The following is a 23,760-nucleotide window of genomic DNA, read 5'->3' as shown; positions in this document are numbered from 1 at the left end:
TCACCCTGTCTCTTGTTGTTATATTTTTCTTCTAGAGCCTTCCAAATTTCAACTAGAGATTGGACTGACAAATAAAGATCACAAAGTTGATCAGAAAGAGTATTGAGGATGTGCCCATGACATGCAAATTCATCATCTATTCATTTCTTCTTACTCTCAAAAGTTGACTTTTCTTCTATACTTGCATTCTCCTTTGGTCCAACAAGGGGTGGCGTTATAGGATCAAGAACATAGACAATGTTCAACACTAAAAGCAAGAATGATATCTTATCCTTCCATCTTGTGAAATTAGCTACATTAAACCTCTCAAGTTAACAAAGTCTTGATTCATGACTCTAATGACAGCGTTCGTTTCTGATGCCATAGTAAAACACCAAAGAAATCATAAATCTCTCTAAATTTGTTAGGAATATGTAGGGTAGGTGTTCTAACTTATCACACAAACTAAAGGAATTGAATAAGCAAGACTATTTCAAAGGCACGTTTCCGCTGTCCCTAGAGAGATTTACTTGCCCTATCATAAAGATTACCTAAGAAGCTTATATGCAATCTCTCCCAGGATACAACCAAAGATCATGACTTAGGAAAAACGTGATTTGTCATAAATCTCACTATTTTGGAAAGAAAGTTGAAGGCAATATTGTTTGAATACAAATAACTTCTTCTTCTTCTTCTTCTTCTTCTTCTTCTTCTTCTTCTTCTTCTTCTTCTTTATATCAAATAGCTGGAAGTAGCTAATATTATAGCCACCAAAAGACTCTTTTGAAGAGTACCAACTTTCCACTTAATGAACCTTAACCCTCAAAAGATGTATGTGAAGTGTCACATCTTTTTAGTTTAATAGTATCATTGACAAATCACAATACTTTTTCAAAACATATTTATTAATTTAATTACACTCAATTGATGCTTTTGAAAGGTAACATCTTTTGGCATAAAAGTTACATTTATTTAAATTTAACAATCTATATAACAATGGCAACATGAACATATGCTAAATACCACATATTTCCTTATGCATTTGCCATTGTTGAAGGTGAGAATAGAGAAAATTGATTAAAGGTTTTAAATAATGTACACGTAATATTAGATCCTACTCTCCTTATATGCATCATCTCAAATATATAGCTTCAAAGGTAATTTCAACATTGTTCGTGATGCTTTCCGTCGACAATATGGTCATGTTCGTTGGTATTTACGACATCTTACTGATATTATTTTTTTCAACTTTGTAAAAGTAAATTAAGTGTAGATCTCTTTTGGAGGCTGTCAACATTTATTTTAACATAAGAATTTGAAGAGTTGATCAACATATTAATAGAAAATGTCCCATGTTTATTGATTTCACATCATCTATTGGATTTACGCAATTGTGGAGAATAACGCATTATGGAGGAAAATGATGAAAATTTGATAACACCAACTTATCAGAAAGTTTAACTCAAGTCTTAAAGGTGCTAGTGGTTTGCCAGTAAGAGCTCTTGTATTATCCCCTTTCCACCATACTGTGAAGTGTTTTTGTAAAAACCCTATTATGGACATGCCATAGATCAGGCTTTGATGATGAAGTAAGAACTAAGGCTATCTGATGGTATGGAGAAAAGCTGATATTAGTTAAGCACGTGGAATTAACCCAAGAAAACTTTAGAAACAATATATATAATGCATCTTAAAAATACAATAAATATAGAGGATGAGTATTCTAGGGACATCCATAGTAGCCATAGGATTACCATCCGACGGCAATAATCATCATGAACAGTATCAAAATGTGTTCTACAGTATCGCACAATATTCATAAATAGTAAAAGGTGTACAATATTTATATTAACAAAACAACTATTGGATGATGATCCAATGACTGTGATTAAACGTCCCTAGAAAATAGTAATTTAGGGACGTACCTAAATTATGTCACTTAAAAAAAACTTTTAACCCAAAAACTAATTGCCAGAGGCAGAGTACCTAAATGAGTATTGGGGAGTGATCACCAACTATCCTGAAGTGCCCCATTGCAATATAGATCGCTTGGTCCTATCGCTTGAGAAAGATTCCATTCCTGAAGTGCCCCAACGGCATCCAATCCTTCCTTTATGCTTGTTGTAGGAAAAGTGCCAGACATTTTAGGCCTTGTTGTCCATTGGAAGGAGGAGAGGGGTCAGCAAGGAGGTCTTCACTATCTTTAGCGAAGGTAAATAGCCCAATGTTATTCAATGTGGGGAGCCTATATGATAAGAGCATGCAACTAGCATGGTGCATGGGACCAAGACTTCTTTTTCTTGCCACTTTATTCAATCAGTTATATGTTCTCTTCTTCGACGTACACCGACATTCATGACATTTTTCTTTCATTTTCAATTAAATTGGGGACTTTCGGAAAAGGTCAGCTTATTACGCTGCTTACGTATATAATGTATACTCTTTGCTACACTTACTTTCTTTCAAGACAAAGAGGGTGTTTCTTATTTTACACCACCACTTCTAAGAGACAACTCTTCTACTTTGAAAGTGCTACAGTTAACCGCTTGCTTGGTAGCAAGTGGTTGGTTGGCAAAGAATAATAAGGAAAAAGCAACTAAGCTTTTTTTCAACACAGAGTTGAGAATAATGGTCAGCATAGAAGTCTCTTGCACACAAGGAGATGCTACTGTTAGATGTCATGGTTCCGAGGCTCCATGATCATTCTATATGCAACAATCAATCAAGGGCACTAACTGCATCAATCATCTCTTAGTGACATATTGATTGCTGCTAATAGTGCTTCATTTGCATATAAGGTGGCAGCGCTAGGTAGACGTGCATGGGTGAAGGAGATGTATTTTAAGTACTGGTGGTATTGGACAAGCTCTAGGGGAATAATCTCTTTATTATTTCATTCTACCTTTCTTTCCCATGATGACTAGGAATGGGCAAATCAAGAATTTCACTTTGAATTCCATACCTCAACATCCTGCTACTCATGGTGTTTCACTATTAGTATTGGAAATGAACAAAGTGGTGGAACATGCGGAACCACATATTGGATCACTCTAGTGCAGTATGAAGCCACTGACACTGAGTGGGCTCCTATGCAGCTAGCTATTCCCTACTTGGTCCCCCGGTAGGGTGGAAGTTCCATAGCGCATCATGAGCACCAGGCAAAAGGGCGGTTGAGTAACTCAAGCGAACCGGCCTATCTAGGTTTTCACGAGCATTGGTGGGTTCTAGAGTGCCCGTTAAGGGTGCTAGAGCATACCCCGAATGATCACCACCACCTGCATCTCACATCTTAGCATAGTGGAACGTGTAACCTACCTGCTGCCCAAGCCAACCACTTAATTTCCTTTTTTTTCAATAGCACCTAACAAAACGTAGCAGCAAGGGACAACCCACCCATATAGACAGCCTGTAGGGAGGATGGCACTATTGGTAAAGAACGTTTGGCAAAAATGCTCCCCTACCCAACATTTTACAAATCATATAAAATTATATAAATTACAAAAAAAATTATGTATCTACAATAAAATTCTTAAAAAATAAGGAAAATAATTAAAAAAATTTAAGCGTAATTATTTCTAATAAGAATCCACATAAACTAATTAAATAATTTAAAATAAAACTTGTATTGATTATCCAGATGTCATGCGGATGGTTGATTTTTGCTATAAAATTCACCTAAAACCTAATGGTCATTAAATCATCCTGGCATCCCAAACTTTTGCTTGCGAGTAATTTTTTTTATTTGTTCAAATATAAGAAATTATTTTATCATGTAAGTTTTTTTTTCCTTTAATTTGTATTGATAATTGAAAGCATGTGACTTTTTATATGGATCATTAATTTTTTTAGTTTTTATTCACAAATTATAATAGGTCTAAGAGATCAACAATTGATGTATATTTTACAAAAAACAAAAAAAAAAACTACAGAAGGCTAATCATCATCCATCTATAAAGTTGAAACTCCTTTCTCTAATATTGAGACCTCATAATCAAAGAGATGAACTATTGATGCAACTTCAATGAATTAAATTAGTTTGTGTGAAAATTAAATACTAACTTTTTTTATTTGGCGCCCTAAAAACCTTTTCTAGCTCTACCCCTGCCAATGGCATAGATATTATTGTATACAAACAAACAATCCAATATATATATATATATATATTATTTTTGGAAAACTCAAAAAACCTTTAAAAAACAATAAAAATAAACAAATACTAATATATATATATATATATATATATGTGTGTGTGTACATATATAGAGAAAGAGAGTTATATACAAACCAACACCCGAATATATACATATCTATAACAAATAAATACCAATATTTATGCAGATTTATATATCAGTATGTATTTTGATTGTGAGAGAGAGTTATATACAAAACAACACCCCCAAAAAAAATTATGTATATATATAATATTAGCTTTTGGTTAATTTTTCCCTTTTCCAGTGATTTTATTTTATTTATTTTAATTTTTTTAAACAATTGCATCTCAATAAAGTGTGTATGCACAGTCACCCATGCTAGTATATATATATATATATAGGCTAAACATCATCTGCGGACGTTCGTAGAGTCGTCCGCAGATGATGTACAGTACTTTTTATAGGGTTGGATGGTTGTGATTGATTCAGTTACTGTGCTGAGATTGATTGGACGGTTCAGATCAAAATACTGTGCATCCCACTTTTTACTGTGCTTATGAATAGTGCACAGTGTTACTGTTCACAGAACAGTGTGCAGCCGTTGGATTGAAATCCAACGGCCCATATCAACGTTCACAGATTACGTATCTGTGAACGTTGACAGAGGATGCATCCTCATATATATATATATATATATTAAAAGTATTAAGTCTCCATTTGGTGGACATGATAGGATATTGGTGGCTTGGATTTGAGGACTAGATACGAGTCGGAAAGGATATGTTCATGATAAGCTCATATTCTATGCTATGTTTGATGCGCACTAGATAAGCCATTGGATAGTATTTCGTTAATCTATTTTACGTTTGAAGTGGACCAGATAATGGTAGGATATGATATGTTTTGTATATAAATAGATAAAATTACCCTTTATAATAACCCGAAATCTATACATGTAGCAAAATAAATAAATAACATCAAAATCAATTTTAAAAAGATCATTTGACTAGAGAAACTAAAAGTAAGACATGATCGAAGGAGAGATTTAGATGAAAAACAATATGTTCAAGCACGAGATCAACAGAGAAACACTTTAATAGATTCAGATGCAAGAAAGGCTACTTAAAATAGTGAAATTGGTGTCATACCTAATTGTTGACAGGCTTCTCGTCCCAATCTTTGGGTTCAAAGATCAAAGGCATATAATCAAACCCTTAATGAAAGAGACCAATGAAAGGTTAAAAAAGTAAATTTAAATTTTTTATCTTATTCTACCCGTTTCTATCCTGATACACCCCATAGGATTAGTTATCATGTGACCGGTAGGATAAAGTGGTTCAATAGATAAGACTATCATATCCAATTGGCTCACCCAACAAAAGATAATAATAGGATATGATAGTCTTTCCTATCATATCATTCTTATCATATAAAAGATACATGCCCGAAAGGTGGATGTGTTTGACAACTTCTTAGCCCATCTTTGCCTATCTATTAAGATTCATGCTAGCATTGTGCATACCATGGACATGTTCTTATGTTTCACATGCATTCAAGTAATTTTTTTGAATGAAAATTACATATTTGCTTTAGTAGATTGCCGTGGGTAGGGTTTTTTACTCACATAAAAAATTTCAACCCCTATCGTAAGAATTAATATAAAATTGTAATAATAAAGTTATGGATTATTTTATTTAATTTAAATTAAAATTAAATTAATATCATTAGAAATCAATTCAAATTAATATATGCTACTAATACAATGCTATTTTTCACTCCATATAGATATAATTATGTCAAGCAAAAACATTGCTATTATCTTCACCATCACTATTCTTAACATGGAGAAACAAGATAAACAATGACAACAAGAATATTACAACAACGATCACAACTATCAATAAACACCACCATAACAACAAACACCATTAGCCGTTGTCCTTTCCAATATCTCATAGATAAACTCTTAAAAGTAGTTAGAAAATCCCTTAACTTCATGACTGAAGATTTTAGATTGTTATTGTTAGGGCTAGGCTTTATATTTGGCATTAGATTTGGAGGGAATCTAAATATGGGTGGAGCTAATTAAAGACACAACTATATATGGAAAAGATTAGAGACAAGATCATGAAGAACAAAACTTGGATAAAAGGAGATCAAGTTTGGAAACTAGATATTATGAAGACCAAACATGGATGAATAAAAATTAAGTTTGTAAACATGATGATTAAAGAAACAACCTTGGATGAATGAAGATAAATTTGGGAAGACCTGAAGACTAAACATAGATGTTTTGGAGATCACGTTTAGAAGAAGATTTGAAGATCTTTGAAAACTATCTATGGTATGATAGAGGCATGCTATATGGGTTGTGATCCTTGTGATAGTACAGTTGATAAGGATATGAGGAGGTGAGCTAGTTGCTAGTAGGTTGAGATTGGAAAGATTCGACAACATCGACTAGACACAATCAGAAGGATTGGAGGCATTTGCATATCGCATTGCAATGGAAGCTTCGACTCAGTCAATGTCAGCAGGTGTAACAAGTTTCAAGCTCGGTTAAAACAGGACTTGCAACATCTAAGTTTGAAAGGAGTCCAAATTAGGAGTCTCCGAGATTCTAAAAGAGGAACATGCCATATTTGGGATGTTGAGATGTTTATATAAGAGACACTGCTCTGAGATTTGGGATGAGCCATCGGAGAAACCCAAGTGTGACGGTGAGTGAGGGTGGGCATCGAGCAATCTAAAGAGGGGTCTTGTTTACCTTTGAGAGGATTAATGTGAAAGTTGTACTCATTTTTATTCCCTTAATTTAGTGGAGTTTTATCTTTGAGCTTGGCCCCCCAGATGTAGATAAGTGTTATGCTAAACTAGGTTACCAATTTGGTGTCTCCTTTCTCTTTGGTTTGTGTGGGTGTGTAAATGTTTGCATGAGATATTGAGTGAATTCTAATGCACAATAAACCCACCAAAAGTAACAGTTATAGTATATATTTATGCAATTTTTTAAAATTATATTTTAATTTTTGAGTTTGTTTACTTATTTTTTTTATTTAAGATAAATTATATTGGATTTGTTCACTGATGTGTATTATGCACCATATGACTTTTTAAATTGAATGCTATTATGAGAAATTTGTGACTCTTTAAATTGTAGTACTTGGGTAGGATTTGAACATTCATTTGAATTCAAGAAAAAATTAAATACTAACACACCCCTTGGGTGTCTACCGCAAGTGCACGGGTTGTCGAAGTAATAATAACCCTAGTGAGTGGGTAGTCGTATACATAGGGAATAGTGATCAGAAACACTAGAATTGCTATATAACTATGATGATAATGATTCAAAGATGGTGTGAACAATATCAATGTTAAAAGAAATAAAGAAAACAAGAAAGAGAGACATAATAAAATGAGAGAAAAAGCAATTGATAGAAAGTGAGCCACTTGAACATTGCTCACCCTAGAACTATTGTTTCAAGAGCAAAACCAATCATTATGTCTCCTAACTGACATCTAATAATTTGGGGAAATCCTAAAAGACATGGTCCTAAACTTAAGGTCAACCGTGACTAACCCTACACAATACCCCTGCGGAGAAATTGCTCAATCTCAACACCTCACACTGTGTAAAGCTGTTTAAAGCTCTAGGGACACTAAGTGATAAAAATTATTCCCTAATATAGATCTAACCCTTTGGTCCAGGCAAAAGACCCCTAGTCACAATTAAGCCCAAGCACTAAGGATTACTTCAATGCTTTACTATGTTGCTTGCGTAACTAAACCCCAGTGGAGTTCCTCTCTTAGCACTTCACTCTATTGTGACCGCAAAGAACTCTTGGAACATGGAGGTAGGATAAATCACACCAGAAGAGAAAGGGGACGTTCCGCTACCTCTCGACTCACCCTCTCGACCCTCTCCAATCTTGCTTTGTCTAACTCTTATGGTGTGTCACTCACTCACAAGAATTACCAATGTAGATTCTCAACCCTAGTGTCACTCTAAGGGAAAATCAATTCAACAAGCATTCAATATTGGAACTCAATTAAAGACATCAATTAAGGAAACATAATAAAAGGTCAATGAAACAAACACATCCTAGGGTTTACAAGTCCAAGCACCCACTAGGGGTTTAGCTCTCCATGGAGCACAATAAAATCAGTAATGAAATCAAATGTAAAAACAAGCAATCCATAAGTAAAACCCCCTCATTCTTGGTGCTGATAGTCTTGTGGAGTAGACTCGTCTTCTCCAAGAGTTCCCTCATCAAACCTAGGGCACACCTCGCCGAATCAATACTGATGAAAGCTCCCCCAATAATTATCTTCTGAAGAAAAGTGGTGTTGAAGGCTGTAGAACCACTCCAAAAACCTTGCCAAAGCCTCTCTAAACCCGAGTCACAAATACCTCCAAAGTTGGGGAAAAGATGAGAAAAAGATCCTTCAAAATGCAATAAATCATGATTTAAAGGGGGATGGAATCGGGAATCCACACGAGAATGTGGAATTTCCACACGCTCATGTGAATCTCCAGGAATTAATTTTCTACGAGCTGTGAACAGTAACTGCTACCGTGCTTAGCTGTAGTACTTTGCCAAAATGCTCCCGAATCCACATTCTTCATCGAGGCCACATGAACGGGCACACACTCATGTGGTAGATCACGTTGCGTCTTCAATAAAAGTCACATTGACGAAAATCTTGCTACCATTACACAAGTCAGAACATGCGAATGTGACTGCCTTTGTGCCCCACCAAACCATGTATTTGCTTGAGCACAATGGAGGTTGGCACAAAATCACGTGTCTTTGAGCACAACTTGTGTCTTCACGTTTGTTCACTCCAAGATTCCATCAACAGAGTGCATCCATGATTTACTTGTGGTTTCTTTCTTCCACTATTGTCTCCACAACCCTACATGCACAAAAGTAACACAAATACACATGTATGAGCATTAAAATCTGAGAAAAGTAGTGCTCAATATAAGAAAAGAATACTTTGTATTGCTAATACACAAGCACTAATCAAACTCCCCCACACTTAAGCTTTTGCTTGTCCTCAAGCAAAATAAAGCATTAAATCACATAAGAAGAAAAATTAAAAGTGCTTGGCCTTAGGTTTACCAAAGCATGCAAGGCAAGCATTCTATAAGCAAGGTAAAATTTCAACACTGAATACGAAAAATCAATGCTCTAGCTAAAAAGTAGAATAAAATAGGATAACAAACCAGATATAGTGTAAGTGTGTGTAAACTCACTCAAGTCAATCCACTGTATACTCCTCAAAGCTCTAAGTATAAAGGACTTATTTATGTACACCAAGAAAGAAAAGAAAAGAGATGGTAGTAGCTTCACACATCCTCTAAGGTAGCCCTTTCCGAAGCGGCCGCTAAGGTGGCTTTCACACTTTCGAGGTGGTAGCTCTTTCTACCAGGGTAGTAGCTTTCACTCATCCCATGAGATAGCTCTTTCTCTCATTAGGGCATAACTAGTATCCGACTTATAAGAGTAGCTCCATACTTCATAGGTGGTAGCTGTGTCCACCCCCAATGCACAAGCAAAACAAACATACTTTTTTTTTCATTTTTTGAAGAAAGTAAAGCAAAAAATAAAAAATAAAAACAAACTACACTAGTCCCTTAAACATTGAACTTGAGTTTCCACAAGGTTTAATGAATGAGTAGTGCAACAAGTGTCAATCGGGCAAAAATTCCTAAAAATTCAAGTCGAAACTAGAGCATGAGAACATTCAATGTTAAAAATTCTCCTAAGCTTAAGAATACAAACATTGAAACTAAGGTGAAATACCATTGGCTATATGAGCATGATCAATAAAAGCATAAGTATAGAACATGTGTAATGTGAACTCTCCCCAACACTTAAGATGTACATTGCCCTCAATGTACGCATGCAAGCTCAATAAATTATAAAGCAATCAAAAACATATGTGTAGGTGGGCAATTGAAACAATACTCCCCTAAACTCCTAATGGTATGTTTGATGGAGCTATATTCATTGAGAGTTGAGTTCCAATGGGTTGTGGAGCACACACGGTCATGTGAATGTCACATTGACCATGTTCATGACTAGTCCTCAATTTCCATACTCACAAGACCATCTACACATATACACAAGGGGGTTCAGTGAAGCTCAACAAAACAAAATAAACTCGAGTATATAAAGATATGAAAATGAAATACAACTCGAGAAAACTAAAAATAAAAGATAAACTCAGAAGGAGGATCCTTTCTGAGTGATACAAGTCCAAAATATAATGTAGAAATAAAGATATAAAAATCATTAAAAAACTAAAGTAAAGGTGGATCAAGCATCGATGTCTGTTGTTGTCTGCTTTGCTGCTTCTGCTAGTGAAGTGGGTGGAGCTAGTGAAGATGCTGGTGCTGCTGCTGGTGGTAACGGTAGTGCTGGTAATGCCTGATGGGTGAGGGGTCTCATCACAAATGGTGAGGTCACGTCTCGTTCGAGTAACTGTTGTAAAATATCAAGAAGCGCCATCACCTCCGTGTGGTTCGCAGCCTGTGTGGCGCGAACCTTAGCTAAATCAGACTATAGTACCCCACCGCACTCTCGAGCCTCTCAAAGCGATCATGGGCTTGAGTCGGTGAAAATATCTGTACTGGAGGTGGCTCCTGTGCTGTGGGTGGTACCTCTGTCTGCACCTGCTAATGTTGTGGCTCTAGCTTTGGCTGTGAGCCCTCGGCTGCATCTCTCTTGGCCTTGACTTGCTCCGGTGGGGGCATGTTCATCACATACACCCCGTCTTGATACCTCCTGAACATACCCATCAGTCGCATAGTATCCAAGCCGAGGGGTGCTAGTACTACAATGTTCTCAGCCCCATGATCGCATCCAGGAGTCCCATACCCATAATGAGTCTCATAATATACAGGCCTAAGAAAATGACTTCAACTCTGTCATACTAGCCTTGGTGGTGCAAGTACTTGGCCAAGATGTGCCCAAGATGAATTGGCTCGCTCTATACCATGGAGTATAAGTACAATAGCTCATGTCTGCTCAGTACCCTATGCCATCACCATGCCCATTTACCGATCGGCTAAGAACATCGTGGATATACCTGTATGCTGGCTGAGAAAGGCAAGTAGCTTTGGACAGTCCCGGCTCATACTGGCCCTGACCACATAGTATCTTGTATGCTCTCTGAGGTATCAAACTACCGGATAATCGGCCCATAGTTGATCGTATTCCTCAGTGTCTGTAAACGTCTCATCATATAAACCCAGTCTGACTAAAAATTTTGTGATGCTCATAGTGTGATACTGCCCAAATGCTTTGAACTATATGGCATTGATACTGTCAAAGCTGCTATAAGACCGGTCGAACTCAAAGGATGCTAACACCTGCAATGTCAGCATACGAATGGCAGGCTCACGAATAGACAACAATTTGTACCAACTGCCCATGGTAAGGAGCTCCTCAACCTCATCGGCCATGTCATCTTCAAGCTGGACCTCTCTCAAAGCACCCACGTCAGGAAAACGAGTCTGTCCAAACTTAAGCTTCGCCAATCTCTCAAAACAAGCCTGATGCTCGGGAATCACAAATTCCATGAGCTCGATCTCTGGGGAATCCTTACAAGGACGCTTGCATGCTTGCTTCTTTGTCCTGGGGGCCATGTCTTCAAGAATTGACAAGAAATTGATCAAATAAACTCACACATTAATATTGCAGAATTCCACACGCCCGTGTTGATCCACGGGGCGTGAAAGCCGCATGGCGACCATGCTAAAATCCAAAAATACATCATAAATTAGTTTCTAAATTCATTCTAAAGCACGCACGATCTATTTAACATGTGAACGAAGTAGCAATCACCAAATCAAATCAAAATAAATCAAGATTGACGAAGAAAAAGAAAATGAGGGCTTACCAACAAAATGAGAATGAAAAACTTGAAAATGGCCAGAAAACTCGAATGAAATCCCTCTCAATCGAAGGTGAGAAGTCGAGAGAATGAGAGGATGCGCTCTCTGAGAGTTTGGGAATAAAAAATGAAGAAACCTGAATAGGTTTTAAAGAAAAGCCATGCCTTTAGGTGTTCTGTACATCCACATAGCGCGTGTGGAAATTACGAACGCCCGTGTGACTCCACAGGAGAGCTTCGCAGGGACACCCACACGCCCCTGTGTGCTCTCGAGATTCCACATCCTGCCTCTGAATGCACTCACATGGGCATGTGGAAATAACACATGCCCGTGTGCCCGAATGTCAGAGGCACCACGTTCCTGTGGCTTCTCTATACACCCGAAAAATTTGGCTAAGTGTTTCACATGCCCGTGTGGAAATTCCACACGGCTGTGGATCTTGACAAGGGTACTCACAAGGGCACCCACACGCCCCTGTGTGCACTCGGGATATAGGAGAAGCCTCTATAGAGTTTCACATGGGCGTGTGGAAATTACCCACGCCGGTGTGGAATTCACAGGGTCATCCACAAGGGATGACACACACCCCTGTGTCTTCTCGGGATAGCTTTTGAGAACTCTGCAGAGAAACACATGCCCATGTGGAAATTACACACGGGAGTGTGACCGTCACAAGGCCGTCCATAGGGGCGTACACACACCCCTGTGTCCTCTCAGGATGAGCTCTGAACGGAAATACACACCCGTATGGAAATTCCACACGGCCTTGTATCTTCTCTGGATGAGAAAAAATTACAGACTCTGTAGAAAATTTCTGCACACTCATACACACAGAGCCTGCCTATCCTATGAAAAATTGACCAGAGAATCATGAAAAACACGCTCAAACGACCAAGAAACTTCGCCAATCACAATTAAACACAAGGAAACACCAATGATCCATGAGGAAAAACACAGCAATAGCATGTAAAAAATCAAGACACCAATACTCAAGCCTTATTCATACAAATACAAAACTAAAACCTAGAAAAATGCTAAAGACTTGGGTTGCCTCCCAAGAAGCGCTTGTTTTATGTCACTAAGCTTAATGTACCTAACCTTACCTCACGGGGCTCATGGATGAAGGTTTCCCTCTTACCAACAACCTGAAAACATGATGAACATAATCTTTTCAAGGTAGATGGGGAGTTATTAAGATTATTACCACACAAGGGTTCGTCTCACTTACTCCGTGATTGCACATCCGCATTAGCCTTAGGGCACTTCTTATGACGTCTCCTTGCTCACTTCATCTTTTGGATCATCCTCTTTATGATCCCTGGGGTAGGTTGCAACTTGTCCGCTAGACCAAGTGTCAAAACTTCTTCATTCTCCACTTCTTGATCTAGCAAGCCCTCAAACGAGTCTTGACACATCATTTCCTGCACATATTCATCAATCAACTCATCAGTAATGTCAAGAAAATATAGAGTATTATTAAAGTCGAGAGAATGTCTCGTGGCTTCGGCGAGGCGGTATGTCAACTTGTCATCACCTACTCGTAGGGTCAACTCCCCGCTGTCCATGTCAATAAGAGCCTTGGAAGTGCGTAAGAACAGCCTCCCAAGTATCAAAGGAACATCAGCATCCTCATCAACGTCCAATACTACAAAGTTCACAGGAAATATGTATTTGTCAACTTTTGCAAGTACGTCTTCAATGATGCCCCTCGGATGTCTAACTGTTCGGTCTGCTTATTGAAGTGTCATCCGAGTGGGCCTAGGCTCTACCAAGCCTAGCTTTTGGAAGAATGTGTAAGGCATGACATTGATACTAGCCCTTGAGTCCGCCTATTCTTTCTCTTTACCCAAATTGCCAATGTTGCATAGAATGATAAAGCTTCCGGGGTCCTACTTCTTGTTCAGCATATTCTTTTGCAACACTGCCAAACATGAAGCATCTAAGATCACAGATGCACTCTCCTTCAACTTCCTCTTGTTGGTCAAGAGGTAATTGAGAAACTTTGCATAACGAAGCATTTGAGACAACACTTCCACAAATGGGATGTTTATGTGGAACTTCTTGAATAGACCCAAGAACTTCTTGTATTTCTCATCATTTTGGTCATTCTTCAATCTCAAAGGGTAAGGAATTCTTGGTTTGTAGGGTAGGGGTGCCACCACCTTTTCTTTTGCTTTTTCCTCAACCTCCACAATCTCGTGCCCTTCAACGTTGGTCTTCTCACTCGGGAGCCTACCCTCAACTTCACAACCACTTCTCAAACTGATCACCTTAACATGTTCTCTCTGGTTGGTTTCTATGTTACTTTATAAGCTCCCTTGAGGCCTCTCTGATAATGGTTTCGCAATTTGCCCCACTTGATTCTCCAAATTGTGCAATGATGCGGTGTGGTTGCGAAGTGTAGCTTTAATCAACTGAAACATTGTATTGGATGATTGGATGTATTTGGTCAAAGCTTTCTCTTGATCAGTCATCCAGGTCCCTAAACCTGAAACTTGATTATCTATGTTCGGGGCTTGTTGTTGTTGGAAACTCGGTGGTGCCAAGGCCTTTTGTTACCCATGGGCACTCCATGAAAGATTCGGATAGCTCCTCCACCCTGGATTATAGGTGTTACTATATGGATTCCCTTGGCCTCTCATTGCATTCTCTACAAAGTCAACTTGCTCCACTGAGGATATACCGCCAATGGCAATCAGATAATCGGATGGAGCATGTCCTTCTCCACATCCGTTATAACTTGTTACGGCTGCCAATATAGGAGAAGTTAGAGTGTCTAACTTCTTGCTTAATAACTCAACTTGGGCCGCCAAAGATGTAACCGCATCAATCTCATGGAGGCCGACCACTTTCTTCTTTCCTCTTGCATTCCATTGGTAGCTATTCAAACCCACTTCTTCAATCAATTTCTGGGCTTCTTCGAGGGTCTTATTTCCCATTGTTCCTTACGCGGAGGCATCAAGAAGTTGTTTGGTGCTTGAGTTTAACCCGTTATAAAATATGTAAATGACCATTCATTTGGGGAACCCATATTGTGGACACTTCCACAAGATGTCCTTGAATCATTCCTAAGTCTCAAACAAGGATTTAAGCTCCATCTGAACAAATGAAGATATCTCATTACGAAGCTTTGCCGATTTTCCCAGAAGGAAGTACCTTGTGAGGAAAGCTTCGACCATTTCATTCCATGTTGTGAATGAAGCTCTTGGCAATGAATGGAGACACTATTTGGCTTTTCCTTTCAATGAGAATGGGAAAGCTCTCAAGCGAACTGCATCATCAGAAATCCCATTGATCTTCAACATGTCGCATACTTCACGGAAGTTCTCAATATGAATGGTTGGGTCTTCATCGGCTAGCCCATTGAATTGTGCAGATTGTTGGACCATTTAAATGAAAGCCGGATTCAACTCAAAATTCTGGGCTACTATTGGTGGCCTAACAATGCTCAATTGTGTCCCATGAATAGTCAGTTTAATAAAATCTGAAAGTGTGTTGCCCCTCTTATTCGGCCATGTTTTCTGATTCTTTAACCACTATTTTAGTTGGATGATTCTATTCTTACACAGGTTCTTTACCCCTTCTATGAAGTGTTCGTTCAAGTTCAGGATCACCTTCAACCAATGTCGAAAGAATATCTCAGGTCATAACCTGGTCTAAAACCAAAGAAAGAAAAACAAATTAGAATGATGGAAGAATAAGAAAATGTGAAATAGAATAAGTGATGAATAGCTAAGATAACAAAGTGCAAAGTGTTTCTAAAACGCCTATTACCCGGCAATGGCGCCAAAAACTTGACACATCCCTTGCGTGTGTACCGCAAGTGCACGGGTTGTCAAAGTAATAATTACCCTGGTGAGTGGGTAGTCATATCCACAGGAAATAGTAATCAGAAACACTAGAATTGCTATTTAATTATGATGATGATGATGATTCAAAAATAGTGTGAACAATATCAATGGGAAAAGAAATAAAGAAAATAAGAAAGAGAGATGCAATAAAATGAGAGGAAAGGCAATGGATAGAAAATGGGGCACCCAGACATTGCTCACCCTAGAACTATTAATTTAAGTGCAATACCAATCATTATGTCTCCTAACTGACGTCTAATGAGTTGGGGAAATCCTAAAACACACAGTCCCAAACTTAAGGTCAACCGTGACTAACCCTACACTATGCCCGGGGGAGAAATAGCTCAATTTCAACACCTCACACTGTGTAAAGATGCTTGAAGCTCTAGGGACTCCAAGTGATAAACCCTATTCCCTAATATAGATCTAACCCTTTGGTCCAGGCGAAAGACCCCTAGTCACAATTAAGCACCAACACTAAAGATTACTTCAACTCTTTACTCTGTTGCTTGCACAACTAAGCATTAGCGCAGTTTCTCTCTTAGAACTTCACTCTTTTATGACCGCAAAAAACTCTTGGAGCATAGAGGTAGGATAAATCACACCGGAAAGGAAAGTGGACATTCTGCTACCTCTCGACTCACCCTCTTGACCATCTCCAATCTTACTTTGTCTAACTCTCATGGTGTGTCACTCACTCACAAGAATTAAAAATGTAGATTCTCAACCCTAGTGTCACTCTAAGGGAAAATCAATTCAATAAGCATTCAAGATTGGAACTTAGTTAAAGACATCAGTTGAGGAAGCATAATAAAAGGTCAATGAAACAAACACATCTTAGGGTTTACAAGTCCAAGCACCCACTAGGGGTTTAGCTCTCCAAGGAGCATAATACAATCAATAATGAAATCGAATGTAAAAGCATGCAATCCATAAGCAAAACCCCTTCATGTTCTGTGTCGATAGTCTTGTGGAGTAGCCTTGTCTTCTCTAAGGGTTCCCTCGTCACGCCTAGGGCACACGTCGAATCGATGCCGATGAAAGCTCCTCCAATAACTATCTTCCGAAGGAATGCGGTGTTGAAGGCAGTAGAACCACTCCAAAAACCTTGCCAAAGCCTCTCTAAACCCTAGCCGCTAACGCCTCCAAAGTTGGGGAAAAGATAAGAAAAAGATCTTCAAAACTCCTCAAATCGTGACTTAAATAGGGTTAGAATCAGGCATCCACACGGGCATGTGGAATTTCCACATGCTCGTGTGAATCTCCAGTTATTCAGTTTCTGCGAGCTGTGAACAGAAACTGCTATAGTGCTTATCTACAGTGCTCCACCAAAATACTCCTGAATCTGCATTCTTCATCGAGGCCACATGAATGGGCACATACTCATGCGGTAGATCGCATTGCGTCTTCAATAAAAGTCACATTGACAAAAATCTTGCTAGCATTGCACAAGTCAGAACACACAAATGTGACTGCCTTTATGCCCCTCCAAACCATGTATTTGCTTGAGCACAATGAAGGTTGGCACACAATCACGTGTCTTTGAGACAACTTGTGTCTTCGCGTTTGTTCACTCTAAGATTTCATCAACAGAGTGCATCTATGATCTACTTTTGGCTAATTTCTTCCACTATTGTCTCCACAACCCTACATGCACAAAAGTAACACAAATACACATGTATCAGAGATAAAATCTGAGAAAAGTAGTGCTCAATGTAAGAAAAGAATACTTCGTATTACTAATACACAAGCACTTATCAAATACCAATTAATTTATTCTAATGGTGGTATCTGAAATTCTCTCTAAATAAACTAAGGGGTTATTTGGATGGCAGTAATGATTCGCCTACAAAGTGGAACCATTGCTTACATAACTTCATGCCCTTGTTTGGATGGCATTTTAGAGAAGTAATGGTTCTCCCTATAAGTCACCATAACCCTAAAGGGAGTTATATTTCATTCCTCCATGGTGGGGGAATAGCCATTACGCCCTTTGAAATTACTTTTTTACTCTTATGAAAAGAAAAAAAAACTCAAGGCGGAGAAGAGAAGAGCCCCTAGTTCAAGTAGCAGCCTTGGCAGCGATAATGCTAAAGATGATGGAGCTGGACATCCAAATGATGCTCGCAACCAATGTTCATCTCAGGAAAAAGAACTGTAACTTCCAAATGGAGAGTTTCGTCTTCAAACGCCGTTCAGAGGACTTGTTTGGATTGGCTTTTAAAAAAACTGTTTTTTTTTTTATTTGTAGAAGCAATATTGAAAAAAGTGCTTTTTAGAGTAAGTTAAATTCTTTTCTGTATTTTCATGTTTGTATAAGCTAATGCAAAAGTACTTTTAATGTGTGAAGTTGTTTGGATGTGGATTTTTAAAAGGACTTTTAGAGGTGGACAGGATAATGATAATGGGCATTCATTGAGTTTTCATTGAGTTACTATTATACTTTGCTATTGATAATGATAATGACAACACTAATGATAATAGTAATAATAATAATAATAACTAAATGTATTATGATAATAATTATAATTACAATTACTATTATTATTATTATTATTATTATTATTACTACTACTACTACTACTACTACTACTACTACTACTACTATTATTATTGCTATTAGGGTCTATTTGGTGGACAGGATATGATATGGACAAATATGATATGAGGACTAGATAGGGATTGGAAAGGATATGGGCATGATAAGCTCAAATCCTATCTTATGTTTGATGTGAACCGGATAAACCATTAGATAGCATTTTGTTATCCTATTTTATGTTTAAAGTGGACCAGATAATGACGAGATATGATATAAATGGTATGTAAATAGACAAAATTACCCTTTATAATATATTTATATATAATTTTTTTAAATAGACTATTTTTGAATTTTTTCCTTAATTATTTACTTATCTGTATAGTTATTATTTCTATTAAACTTTTAAAAAAATAGATAACCTTTAAATAATATCAACGAATATATAGATTGCAATATCACTAACTTGCAAAAATTATAGTTCATACCTATTTCCTTGGAGAGAATCAAACACAAAGTTATCAATATAGCATAAAACTAGAGTAACAAACTCATTAATAGAAAATAAATAGATCATAACAAAATCAATTTAAAAAAATTCATATTATTAGAGAAACTAAAAATAACACATCATAAAAAAAAGATTTAGATGAAAAATAACTTGCTCATGAGATCGATGGAGAAACCTATTAACCACTCCAGATGTGAAAAACCCTACTTAAAATATTGAAATTAGTGTCATATCTAGTTGTTGACGAGAGCTTCTTGTCCGAAGCATTGGGTTTAAAAGATAAAAAAGAGATACAATGAAACCCTAGATGAGAGAGAGAAACCAAATAATTGGGCAAAAATGTAAATTTAATTTTTTATCATATCCTACATGTTTCTATCCTAAATCCCCCATAGGATTAATTATCATGTGGCCGGTAGGATAAAGTGGGTCAATAGGATAAGACTATCATATCCAATTGACACACCAAACAAAGGATAACGATAGGATATGATAGTATATCATATCCTATCTTCCTTATCATATCCACCAAATGGGCCATTATTATTATTATTATTATTACTATAATAATAATAATAATATTAATAATAATAATGTTTATTATTATTATTATTATTATTATTATTATTATTATTGGGATCCCGAGACTTTCTTCTGTCAAGTGGAAATTAGGAGAAAATTAGGGAAACAAAAAGTATAAAAACATAGTTATTCCTCTATTTCATAAGGGTAACTTAGAAATTTAACAAGCCCAAAACAGCTTTTGAGAAGTTCTTTTTCTAGAAGCACCACATGGCTAGATTCTTAAAAATGTTTTTCAGTATTTTTACCAGCTTCTATGTCTGTAGAAAAGCTAATACAAACATGTTTTTTTTTTATCCAAGAAGTGTTTTTTTTATAATTTAAGCACTTCTGGGCTTTCTAAAAGCCAATCCAAACAACCCTTGATGGTATTTTTCTGTCTCTCATAATGTAGATCTTGATACCTACTTTCATTTGGTTTGCAAATGGAAAGGCATAATGTATTGCTCTGTTTGATAAATCAATGGATGGAAAAAGTCATGATTTTTCCCAGTGCAAAGATTAGATTGTGTATCAAGGTCGGATCTTGCATTGCGTTATAAGATTGGCCTATCTGAAAATGGTGCTTTTTTTTAGCATCTTCTACTTGGTCTTTAAATTGTCTAGATGAGATGTTAGAATGAGTAGAATGATTGAGTAAATTATACAATGATCAGTGTATTGTAATTCATTCTTCCTTGAATTTTAAATACATGTATATTTTGCAACATAGAGCTTTCGTCAAAGAAAAAATAGTTATAGCCTCACTAAACATTGTCAAGCTAGAATTATTTGCTCTTGTGTTTGTTAGTGACAGCCCTTGAAGGCTTCCATTTACTTAATCTTCAATAACATGTGAAAAATGGATGCTTCCTAAAGCATGAACTTACACATGAGAAGCTATTCGCTAATAATCATAATATAGAAATAATAATATATATAGGACCAAAATATTTTAATTAATTCAACTAATAATCGTAATATAAAATTTAATATAACTAATTAAAAAGTTTAAGTAAGCCATGAAGTTAGTTATTTCAAATTAATTTTCAAATTAGCATTAATCAATAACAATAACATAAACAATTATATTTCAATTATTTTATAAATAAAATTATGTCAAATAAATATCATTTCTTTACAAGACGCGTAAAAGGGTAATATTAACACAACTCCATTCTTTACTTTTCCCATTCCCAATGATTACCAGGTACATTCCAAGATTCAAGTGTGTGCCCTAAAGCAATGTTGCGTCTATGGACCTCAAGCACACCAAGTTATGCCAAGATAACTAAATTACCAAGGCAACTGTGCAATTAAAGCCATCAAGATAAGCAAACACAAGATTAAACACAAGAAATACAAGGAACTCTGCAATCATTAATAATCAAGTAATCAAAGCATACAAAACTACATAGTTCAACACCACAGGGCATCGTGGACGATTAGCCCCTCATGGATGGGTACAACAAGAAAGACATAAATGAAGAGCAAGAGAAAGAAGGCATAACCCCTTTGACTCAAGATAATCCCCTTTGAGTGTGTGGTGAGGCCTGATCTTCACCCTTTTCATTGTCCTCCAGGTAGAGAGTTGAGTCCCCAAACAAAGATGAGAGCAAACCCTAAAAACTGGAGTTAAAAGGGCTGTCTTCGAGCTCAACACTGTCTAAGCATGATAATGCTTAAATTGTGTTTCCATGTACCACTTTTGAGTGAATTGATTAATTGTTCGCTTGGGATTTTCAGTGGGAGGAAGCAAGGTTACGCTTGACACATGTTTCCATAAGCATGATGGTGCTAGGAGCCTCCTACACGTACTCTCCTCGCTGAGAAGAATAGCAATTCTAGCCTGAGAGATTCAAGAGGATGGACATGATTGTGCTTTGACTGTTTTCACCCTGGTATCACTCCCCTGCAAGTTTCTTCACTTGGTTCGCACCAGGCTGGCAAATTTTAGGGGGACAGAGCATGACTATGCTCTGCCCGTGTTGAGCATGAATACTTAGCATTTCTTCTAATTTCTATCATTCAATGACTTGATTCACTCCAAATTAAATTGAGCTCCCCAATTCCTGCATCATTAACAAACATACCCAAAATAGCACCAAATATATACCAAGATGTGCTAAAAGACAAGTAAAAGTATAAATTGAGGGTAAGAAAACATGATATGCATTGCACTCATCAAATGCCCCATATTTGAATCATTTCTTGTCCTCAAGCAATCTCACATCACTCAATTGAAAAGAAGGATGAGTGCATCACCTCTGATCTTAAGACAAACTTGGGCTTCTTAAACAAAAGAAAAGCAACAAGGGTTAGGAACAATAAGGATACTCAAAGCATGGCTACACTCTTACTTCTAAGGATATGTGTGTGCAAACCTTAAATTAAGTGCCCCACAGTTCTCATGTTTCAAGTAGGTAAACATAAACCTACAATTGACTATTCATAATGGGTAGTAGCTTCATACACCCTAGAGGTAGCCTTCTCTCGGTAGGTCATGAAATGTACACTTGTAATGCCCAAAATTTGACTACTCGAGAGTAGCTTTCACTCTTCCAGGGTGATAGCTCTTTCTACCATCTTTTCACAATGAATTAAGAAATGACCTGTAAGGCATCCCACATGGGATCCAATTTTCTAGTCTTTTTTTAAAGGAAACATGTGGCTCCACAACAACCACGGTTGAGTGATAAACGTGAGCCTTTGAAGTAAGAGCGAGACTACAATATGGATCTCAAATAATTAACTAACACACAAGTGTTTCCCTAAGGTTAAGAGGCACGACATGTCATCGATCATAGACCATCATCAGTTAAACACTCATCTCTAACAAAGCAAGCATGAAACCCTCCCCCACACTTGAATGATACATTGTCCTCAATGTAGGATGATGAACATGGAAAACAAACTTGAGACAATATAAAGTGGATAGGGTTAGAAAAACTTTACAAAACACGGAGAGTGATGTTGCCGCTCTCAACATGTGTGCTACTCAACTCCAAGCATCCACACAATTCCTGAAAACAATGGAGGACACGAACAAAGCTCCCAAAATATGAAAATATATAAAAGATAAGAAAGACTAATAGAAACTACAATAATAGTAATAATAAGATAACCAAACCAAAATGTAGTAGGGGACTTTGACTACATAACATGATGAGACAACCGAAACAAGTCCAACAAAAAGAAACACATGCTATGGCCATTAAATAGAATCGCCCTCTGACTACATAACACCACCAATAGAAATAGAGGAACTGACTACTAAGTGATCAGCAAGACGCTAGAGGCTCATCCCTAGCCAAACAATGCCAGGATCCTTAATCTGGAGTAATAACTCATCCTCCTAAGGAACATCAAAATCCACGGGCTACTATGGGGTAACAATGCCCATCTTCTGTAGGCTGCGAAGTGTGAAGGAAGACTGACCTCCCACAGGGTTGAATGATGCACACACCTTAAGAGGCTCATGCTTTGAATAAAGTGAGTGACTAATAGGCCCGCAAAGATGGTATGCTTGCGAGTATCAACGGCCTGATTCTGTAGAGTGAAAGCAACAATGAACACCATATGGAGAGGAACTCGGGCCTGCATGCTCAATAGGTACTCAAACTCGGCTAAAGAAATGTTACTAGTACAGCGATTCTGGTCGATAAAGTGCCGCTCAGTAAGGCATGGATAAAATGAAGAGCACACGATCTTAGTGCTGTAGCAGAGGTAATACTCAGACGAAAAAGATGATTACAGTCACTCAAACACCTCCAACGGATGTGAGGGGGCTCCATAAGTGGATAAAAAGAAGTCAAACTGTGGTACTCCTCTGTGAGAGTGTAATCATTAGTGTATAGGCTGAGGGTCAAAGCAAACTCTGTGTAACTCAGCTGATAGGCTTGCCCTCCAAGCATGAACTGGATGGCATGAGGTTGTCCCAATGATTGACACAAGGAATGCACTTGAAAATGGAGAGAAATTCCAGAGTGGGCTCATGATAGGAGGGCTCAGTCAGAGTCAAGACCTGTTGCCTAGAGCCAACATTAAGTAAAAGCTCGACATCTATGTGTAGGTTGCACAACTGCAGTACCTCCCAATCGATAGTATGTCATGATCCAAATTTATTATGTAACAGGTAGGTGAGTCTTTCTTGGTGAATTTGGGACGCCAGAAAGAGCTGACATTTGTGCTTTACGGGCCCCGAGGAACTGCTAGATTTTGGCATAATCTGCAATGCAAAATGGGTGGAGTTAGTACTACACAGG

The 23,760-nt window shown here is 37.5% G+C and overlaps 1 non-coding gene across 1 annotated transcript; it reads left to right on the top strand.

Moving 5' to 3' along the window:
- Nucleotides 1–15,060: 15,060 nt before the first annotated feature.
- Nucleotides 15,061–15,167, top strand: LOC120262643. The gene has a single exon (XR_005536904.1). It is a non-coding gene; the product is annotated as a small nucleolar RNA R71 (small nucleolar RNA).
- The last annotated feature ends 8,593 nt before the right edge of the window (nucleotides 15,168–23,760 follow it).

This window comes from Dioscorea cayenensis, chromosome 5 (assembly GCF_009730915.1).
Source record: "Dioscorea cayenensis subsp. rotundata cultivar TDr96_F1 chromosome 5, TDr96_F1_v2_PseudoChromosome.rev07_lg8_w22 25.fasta, whole genome shotgun sequence".
Classification (NCBI taxonomy): domain Eukaryota; kingdom Viridiplantae; phylum Streptophyta; class Magnoliopsida; order Dioscoreales; family Dioscoreaceae; genus Dioscorea; species Dioscorea cayenensis.
The sequence above is the reverse complement of the archived record's forward strand: the minus strand, read 5'-3'. Positions and strand labels throughout refer to the sequence as shown.